General features: G+C 37.0%; 1 long non-coding RNA gene across 1 annotated transcript; it reads left to right on the top strand.

The window, feature by feature from the left end:
* The first annotated feature begins 2,549 nt into the window (after positions 1 to 2,549).
* Positions 2,550 to 6,040, top strand: LOC125973873 (uncharacterized). Its single transcript, XR_011087288.1, has 2 exons — positions 2,550 to 3,667; positions 4,147 to 6,040. It is a non-coding gene; the product is annotated as an uncharacterized lncRNA (long non-coding RNA).
* The last annotated feature ends 3,325 nt before the right edge of the window (positions 6,041 to 9,365 follow it).

A 9,365-nucleotide genomic window follows, 5' to 3' on the forward strand; every position in this document is an offset into this window, starting at 1 on the left:
AAAACGTGAAATTTTTGAATTTGGCAAGTTTGGGAATGTCCCCAATGTGATTTGAATGTGTTGAAATAAGTGAATTTCAAACTGGAACAACAAAAATGTGAAATGTTGAATCTGCCATTAAGAATGAATGGGGAAAAAAATGCCACAAAATCGTGAATTTTGTGAAAACGGAAAATTATTTGAACAAAAAAAATGTAAGCAGCCGTGTCATGAATATTTGGAATAAGTGAAAAGTGGAACGGAGTGAATCGGTTGAAGTATGTGGAAGGAGTTAAGCGTCAAAAAAGTGAGCGGAATAAGTAGAATAATAATAATAATAATAATAATAAAGGACAGCAATAACAATAGTGTGAAGGTCTTCACCTTCACACTAACTAGAATTTGCAATTCCTGAAGAAATTGCGTGTGAAGGTGAAGAGGTTGAATAAATACTTGGGGAATGCTGCAGAATGATGTTGAAAAGAGTTGAATCGGTTGAAAAATGTAGAAATTACAAGGGAAAAGGAAATTTGGGAAAATTGGGTGTGAATTTCAAAACTGAAATTTTGGAATATTGGGTAAGTGGGAAGTTGTGGAATAGGTAGGAAAATGATGAACAGTTGAAAGGTGGAATGGGTTGAATAAGTTGAATGGGTTGAATAAGTTGAAAAAAGTAGAAATTAGAGTAGAAAACCAAAATTGAACAGTTGAAAGTTGGAACGAGTTGAATCGGTTAAAAAATGTAGAAGTTAGAGCAAATCTTGAATCCTAATAAAGAATGAATGGGAATTAAAAGAAAAAAAAATTGCGCCAAAATCTTTTGAAATTTGGAACAAAAGGAAAAAAAACGGCTTCAGGAGGTTCACTTTTGGGGTTAAAATGTAGAAACGGGTTTAATCGGTCAAAATTTGCAAAAGTTAGCGCAAATGTAGGTATTTTGGGCACTTAATGTTGAAATATGGTCACTTCCGGTTTGATTTGGGTCACTTCCGGTCTATTTGGGTCACTTCCGGTTTGATTAGAGGCACTTCCGGTCCAGCTGAGGCCACTTCCGGTTTATTTGGGGTCACTCCCGGTTTGAAAAGGTCACTTCCGGTTTGATTTGGGGTCACTTCCGGTTTGATTTGGGGTCACTTCCGGTTTACCTGAGGTCACTTCCGGTTCATTTGGGGTCAATTCCGGTTTGATTTGGGGCACTTCCGGTTCATTCCGGGTTCATTGGGGCACTTCAGGGTCAATCCAAGATGGCCGCCACTCTGGAAGTGGGGGTCAAGGGTTGAATTGTGGAAGTGGGGGTGAAGGGGGTGAATATGGTAAGCATAAGGTGAACAAAGTGAATAAAGTTGGAATGGGTTGAATCAGTTGAAAAATGTAGAAATTAGAAGGGAAAAACTAAATTTTGGGAAAATTTGGTGTGAATTTCAAAATTGAAAATTTGGAAATTTTGCTAAGTGGGAAGGTGTGGAATAGGTAGGCAAAAGATGAACAGTTGAAAGTTGGAACGAGTTGAATCGGTGGAAAAATGTAGAAACTAGAAGTGAAAAACTAAATTTTGTGCAATTTTGCAAAATTTTGTGCAAATTTTAAAAGTGAAAACGTGAAATTTTTGAATTTGGCAAGTTTGGGAATGTCCCCAATGTGATTTGAATGTGTTGAAATAAGTGAATTTCAAACTGGAACAACAAAAATGTGAAATGTTGAATCTGCCATTAAGAATGAATGGGGAAAAAAATGCCACAAAATCGTGAATTTTGTGAAAACGGAAAATTTTTCGAACAAAAAAAATGTAAGCAGCCGTGTCATGAATATTTGGAATAAGTGAAAAGTGGAACGGAGTGAATCGGTTGAAGTATGTGGAAGGAGTTAAGCGTCAAAAAAGTGAGCGGAATAAGTAGAATAATAATAACTAGAATTTGCAATTCCTGAAGAAATTGCGTGTGAAGGTGAAGAGGTTGAATAAATACTTGGGGAATGTTGCAGAATGATGTTGAAAAGAGTTGAATCGGTTGAAAAATGTAGAAATTACAAGGGAAAAAGGAAATTTGGGAAAATTGGGTGTGAATTTCAAAATTGAAAATTTGGAATTTTGGGTAAGTGGGAAGTTGTGGAATAGGTAGGAAAATGATGAACAGTTGAAAGGTGGAATGGGTTGAATAAGTTGAAAATGTAGAAATTAGAGTAGAAAAACAAAATTGTAGAGAATTTTTGGTAAGTGGGAAGTTGTGGAATAGGAAGGCAAAAGAGGAACAGTTGAAAGTTGGAACGAGTTGAATCGGTTAAAAAATGTAGAAGTTAGAGCAAATCTTGAATCCTAATAGAGAATGAATGGGAATTAAAAGAAAAAACAATTGCACCAAAAGTTTCTGAAATTTGGAACAAAAGGAAAGAAACGGCTTCAGGAGGTTCACTTTTGGGGTTAAAATGTTGAAATGGGTTTAATCGGGCAAAATTTGCAAAAGTTAGCGCAAATGTAGGTATTTAGGGCACTTAATGTTGAAATATGGTCATTTCCGGTTTGATTTGGGTCACTTCCGGTTTGATTAGAGGCACTTCCGGTCCAGCTGGTTTATTTGGGGTCACTTCCGGTTGAAAAAGGTCACTTCCGGTTTAAAAAGGTCACTTCCGGTTTGATTTGGGGTCACTTCCGGTTTACCTGAGGTCACTTCCGGTTCATTTGGGGTCACTTCCGGTTTGATTTGGGTCACTTCCGGTCTATTAAGGTCACTTCCGGTTTGATTAGAGGCACTTCCGGTCTATTTAGGTCACTTCCGGTTTGATTAGAGGCACTTCCGGTCTAGCTGAGGTCACTTCCGGTTTATTTGGGGTCACTTCCGGTTTAAAAAGGTCACTTCCGGTTTGATTTGGGGTCACTTCCGGTTTGATTTGGGGTCACTTCCGGTTTACCTGAGGTCACTTCCGGTTCATTTGGGGTCAATTCCGGTTTGATTTGGGGCACTTCCAGTTCATTCCGGGTTCATTGGGGCACTTCAGGGTCAATCCAAGATGGCCACCACTCTGGAAGTGGGGGTCAAGGGTTGAATTGTGGAAGTGGGGGTGAAGGGGGTGAATATGGTAAGCATAAGGTGAACAAAGTGAATAAAGTTGGAATGGGTTGAATCGGTTGAAAAATGTAGAAATTAGAAGGGAAAAACTAAATTTTGGGAAAATTTGGTGTGAATTTCAAAATTGAAAATTTGGAAATTTTGCTAAGTGGGAAGGTGTGGAATAGGTAGGCAAAAGATGAACAGTTGAAAGTTGGAACGAGTTGAATCGGTGGAAAAATGTAGAAACTAGAAGTGAAAAACTAAATTTTGTGAAATTTTGCAAAATTTTGTGCAAATTTTAAAAGTGAAAACGTGAAATTTTTGAATTTGGCAAGTTTGGGAATGTCCCCAATGTGATTTGAATGTGTTGAAATAAGTGAATTTCAAACTGGAACAACAAAAATGTGAAATGTTGAATCTGCCATTAAGAATGAATGGGGAAAAAAATGCCACAAAATCGTGAATTTTGTGAAAACGGAAAATTTTTCGAACAAAAAAAATGTAAGCAGCCGTGTCATGAATATTTGGAATAAGTGAAAAGTGGAACGGAGTGAATCGGTTGAAGTATGTGGAAGGAGTTAAGCGTCAAAAAAGTGAGCGGAATAAGTAGAATAATAATAATAAAGGACAGCAATAACAATAGTGTGAAGGTCTTCACCTTCACACTAATAAAGGACAGCAATAACAATAGTGTGAAGGTCTTCACCTTCACACTAATAATAAAGGACAGCAATAACAATAGTGTGAAGGTCTTCACCTTCACACTAATAATAATAATAAAGGACAGCAATAACAATAGTGTGAAGGTCTTCACCTTCACACTAATAATAAAGGACAGCAATAACAATAGTGTGAAGGTCTTCACCTTCACACTAATAATAATAATAAAGGACAGCAATAACAATAGTGTGAAGGTCTTCACCTTCACACTAATAATAAAGGACAGCAATAACAATAGTGTGAAGGTCTTCACCTTCACACTAATAATAAAGGACAGCAATAACAATAGTGTGAAGGTCTTCACCTTCACACTAATAAAGGACAGCAATAACAATAGTGTGAAGGTCTTCACCTTCACACTAATAACTAGAATTTGCAATTCCTGAAGAAATTGCATGTGAAGGTGAAGAGGTTGAATAAATACTTGGGGAATGTTGCAGAATGATGTTGAAAAGAGTTGAATCGGTTGAAAAATGTAGAAATTACAAGGGAAAAAGGAAATTTGGGAAAATTGGGTGTGAGTTACAAAATTGAAAATTTGGAATTTTGGGTAAGTGGGAAGTTGTGGAATAGGTAGGAAAATGATGAACAGTTGAAAGGTCGAATGGGTTGAATAAGTTGAAAAATGTAGAAATTAGATTAGAAAAACAAAATTGTAGAGAATTTTTGGTAAGTGGGTAGTTGTGGAATAGGAAGGCAAAAGAAGAACAGTTCAAAGTTGGAACAAGTTGAATCGGTTAAAAAATGTAGAAGTTAGAGCAAATCTTGAATCCTAATAGAGAATGAATGGGAATTAAAAGAAAAAAAATTGCACCAAAATTTTTTGAAATTTGGAACAAAAGGAAAAAAACAGCTTTAGGAGGTTCACTTTTGGGGTTAAAATGTTGAAATGGGTTTAATCGGGCAAAATTTGCAAAAGTTAGCGCAAATGTAGGTATTTAGGGCACTTAATGTTGAAATATGGTCACTTCCGGTTTGATTTGGGTCACTTCCGGTCTATTTGGGTCACTTCCGGTTTGATTAGAGGCACTTCCGGTCTAGCTGAGGTCACTTCCGGTTTATTTGGGGTCACTTCCGGTTTAAAAAGGTCACTTCCGGTTTGATTTGGGGTCACTTCCGGTTTGATTTGGGGTCACTTCCGGTTTACCTGAGGTCACTTCCGGTTCATTTGGGGTCAATTCCGGTTTGATTTGGGGCACTTCCAGTTCATTCCGGGTTCATTGGGGCACTTCAGGGTCAATCCAAGATGGCCGCCACTCTGGAAGTGGGGGTCAAGGGTTGAATTGTGGAAGTGGGGGTGAAGGGGGTGAATATGGTAAGCATAAGGTGAACAAAGTGAATAAAGTTGGAATGGGTTGAATCGGTTGAAAAATGTAGAAATTAGAAGGGAAAAACTAAATTTTGGGAAAATTTGGTGTGAATTTCAAAATTGAAAATTTGGAAATTTTGCTAAGTGGGAAGGTGTGGAATAGGTAGGCAAAAGATGAACAGTTGAAAGTTGGAACGAGTTGAATCGGTGGAAAAATGTAGAAACTAGAAGTGAAAAACTAAATTTTGTGAAATTTTGCAAAATTTTGTGCAAATTTTAAAAGTGAAAACGTGAAATTTTTGAATTTGGCAAGTTTGGGAATGTCCCCAATGTGATTTGAATGTGTTGAAATAAGTGAATTTCAAACTGGAACAACAAAAATGTGAAATGTTGAATCTGCCATTAAGAATGAATGGGGAAAAAAATGCCACAAAATCGTGAATTTTGTGAAAACGGAAAATTTTTCGAACAAAAAAAATGTAAGCAGCCGTGTCATGAATATTTGGAATAAGTGAAAAGTGGAACGGAGTGAATCGGTTGAAGTATGTGGAAGGAGTTAAGCGTCAAAAAAGTGAGCGGAATAAGTAGAATAATAATAACTAGAATTTGCAATTCCTGAAGAAATTGCGTGTGAAGGTGAAGAGGTTGAATAAATACTTGGGGAATGTTGCAGAATGATGTTGAAAAGAGTTGAATCGGTTGAAAAATGTAGAAATTACAAGGGAAAAAGGAAATTTGGGAAAATTGGGTGTGAATTTCAAAATTGAAAATTTGGAATTTTGGGTAAGTGGGAAGTTGTGGAATAGGTAGGAAAATGATGAACAGTTGAAAGGTGGAATGGGTTGAATAAGTTGAATGGGTTGAATAAGTTGAAAAAAGTAGAAATTAGAGTAGAAAACCAAAATTGAACAGTTGAAAGTTGGAACGAGTTGAATCGGTTAAAAAATGTAGAAGTTAGAGCAAATCTTGAATCCTAATAAAGAATGAATGGGAATTAAAAGAAAAAAAAATTGCGCCAAAATCTTTTGAAATTTGGAACAAAAGGAAAAAAACGGCTTCAGGAGGTTCACTTTTGGGGTTAAAATGTAGAAACGGGTTTAATCGGTCAAAATTTGCAAAAGTTAGCGCAAATGTAGGTATTTTGGGCACTTAATGTTGAAATATGGTCACTTCCGGTTTGATTTGGGTCACTTCCGGTCTATTTGAGTCACTTCCGGTTTGAATAGAGGCACTTCCGGTCTAGCTGAGGTCACTTCCGGTTTATTTGGGGTCACTTCCGGTTTAAAAAGGTCACTTCCGGTTTGATTTGGGGTCACTTCCGGTTTGATTTGGGGTCACTTCCGGTTTACCTGAGGTCACTTCCGGTTCATTTGGGGTCAATTCCGGTTTGATTTGGGGCACTTCCAGTTCATTCCGGGTTCATTGGTGCACTTCAGGGTCAATCCAAGATGGCCGCCACTCTGGAAGTGGGGGTCAAGGGTTGAATTGTGGAAGTGGGGGTGAAGGGGGTGAATATGGTAAGCATAAGGTGAACAAAGTGAATAAAGTTGGAATGGGTTGAATCGGTTGAAAAATGTAGAAATTAGAAGGGAAAAACTAAATTTTGGGAAAATTTGGTGTGAATTTCAAAATTGAAAATTTGGAAATTTTGCTAAGTGGGAAGGTGTGGAATAGGTAGGCAAAAGATGAACAGTTGAAAGTTGGAACGAGTTGAATCGGTGGAAAAATGTAGAAACTAGAAGTGAAAAATTAAATTTTGTGAAATTTTGCAAAATTTTGTGCAAATTTTAAAAGTGAAAACGTGAAATTTTTGAATTTGGCAAGTTTGGGAATGTCCCCAATGTGATTTGAATGTGTTGAAATAAGTGAATTTCAAACTGGAACAACAAAAATGTGAAATGTTGAATCTGCCATTAAGAATGAATGGGGAAAAAAATGCCACAAAATCGTGAATTTTGTGAAAACGGAAAATTTTTCGAACAAAAAAAATGTAAGCAGCCGTGTCATGAATATTTGGAATAAGTGAAAAGTGGAACGGAGTGAATCGGTTGAAGTATGTGGAAGGAGTTAAGCGTCAAAAAAGTGAGCGGAATAAGTAGAATAATAATAATAACTAGAATTTGCAATTCCTGAAGAAATTGCGTGTGAAGGTGAAGAGGTTGAATAAATACTTGGGGAATGCTGCAGAATGATGTTGAAAAGAGTTGAATCGGTTGAAAAATGTAGAAATTACAAGGGAAAAGGAAATTTGGGAAAATTGGGTGTGAATTTCAAAACTGAAAATTTGGAATTTTGGGTAAGTGGGAAGTTGTGGAATAGGTAGGAAAATGATGAACAGTTGAAAGGTGGAATGGGTTGAATAAGTTGAATGGGTTGAATAAGTTGAAAAAAGTAGAAATTAGAGTAGAAAACCAAAATTGAACGGTTGAAAGTTGGAACGAGTTGAATCGGTTAAAAAATGTAGAAGTTAGAGCAAATCTTGAATCCTAATAAAGAATGAATGGGAATTAAAAGAAAAAAAAATTGCGCCAAAATCTTTTGAAATTTGGAACAAAAGGAAAAAAACGGCTTCAGGAGGTTCACTTTTGGGGTTAAAATGTAGAAACGGGTTTAATCGGTCAAAATTTGCAAAAGTTAGCGCAAATGTAGGTATTTTGGGCACTTAATGTTGAAATATGGTCACTTCCGGTTTGATTTGGGTCACTTCCGGTCTATTTGAGTCACTTCCGGTTTGAATAGAGGCACTTCCGGTCTAGCTGAGGTCACTTCCGGTTTATTTATGGTCACTTCTGGTTTAAACAGGGCACTTCCGGTTTAAAAAGGTCACTTCCGGTTTGATTTGGGGTCACTTCCGGTTTACCTGAGGTCACTTCCGGTTCATTCGGGGTCACTTCCGGTTTGATTTGGGTCACTTCCGGTCTATTTAGGTCACTTCCGGTTTGATTAGAGGCACTTCCGGTCTATTTGGGTCACTTCCGGTTTGATTAGAGGCACTTCCGGTCTAGCTGAGGTCACTTCCGGTTTATTTGGGGTCACTTCCGGTTTAAAAAGGTCACTTCCGGTTTGATTTGGGGTCACTTCCGGTTTGATTTGGGGTCACTTCCGGTTTACCTGAGGTCACTTCCGGTTCATTTGGGGTCAATTCCGGTTTGATTTGGGGCACTTCCAGTTCATTCCGGGTTCATTGGAGCACTTCAGGGTCAATCCAAGATGGCCGCCACTCTGGAAGTGGGGGTCAAGGGTTGAATTGTGGAAGTGGGGGTGAAGGGGGTGAATATGGTAAGCATAAGGTGAACAAAGTGAATAAAGTTGGAATGGGTTGAATCGGTTGAAAAATGTAGAAATTAGAAGGGAAAAACTAAATTTTGGGAAAATTTGGTGTGAATTTCAAAATTGAAAATTTGGAAATTTTGCTAAGTGGGAAGGTGTGGAATAGGTAGGCAAAAGATGAACAGTTGAAAGTTGGAACGAGTTGAATCGGTGGAAAAATGTAGAAACTAGAAGTGAAAAACTAAATTTTGTGAAATTTTGCAAAATTTTGTGCAAATTTTAAAAGTGAAAATGTGAAATTTTTGAATTTGGCAAGTTTGGGAATGTCCCCAATGTGATTTGAATGTGTTGAAATAAGTGAATTTCAAACTGGAACAACAAAAATGTGAAATGTTGAATCTGCCATTAAGAATGAATGGGGAAAAAAATGCCACAAAATCGTGAATTTTGTGAAAACGGAAAATTTTTCGAACAAAAAAAATGTAAGCAGCCGTGTCATGAATATTTGGAATAAGTGAAAAGTGGAACGGAGTGAATCGGTTGAAGTATGTGGAAGGAGTTAAGCGTCAAAAAAGTGAGCGGAATAAGTAGAATAATAATAATAATAATAACTAGAATTTGCAATTCCTGAAGAAATTGCGTGTGAAGGTGAAGAGGTTGAATAAATACTTGGGGAATGTTGCAGAATGATGTTGAAAAGGGTTGAATCGGTTGAAAAATGTAGAAATTACAAGGGAAAAAGGAAATTTGGGAAAATTGGGTGTGAGTTACAAAATTGAAAATTTGGAATTTTGGGTAAGTGGGAAGTTGTGGAATAGGTAGGAAAATGATGAACAGTTGAAAGGTCGAATGGGTTGAATAAGTTGAAAAATGTAGAAATTAGATTAGAAAAACAAAATTGTAGAGAATTTTTGGTAAGTGGGTAGTTGTGGAATAGGAAGGCAAAAGAAGAACAGTTCAAAGTTGGAACAAGTTGAATCGGTTAAAAAATGTAGAAGTTAGAGCAAATCTTGAATCCTAATAGAGAATGAATGGGAATTAAA

This window comes from Syngnathus scovelli, chromosome 8 (assembly GCF_024217435.2).
Source record: "Syngnathus scovelli strain Florida chromosome 8, RoL_Ssco_1.2, whole genome shotgun sequence".
In the NCBI taxonomy this organism is placed as follows: Eukaryota; Metazoa; Chordata; class Actinopteri; order Syngnathiformes; family Syngnathidae; genus Syngnathus; species Syngnathus scovelli.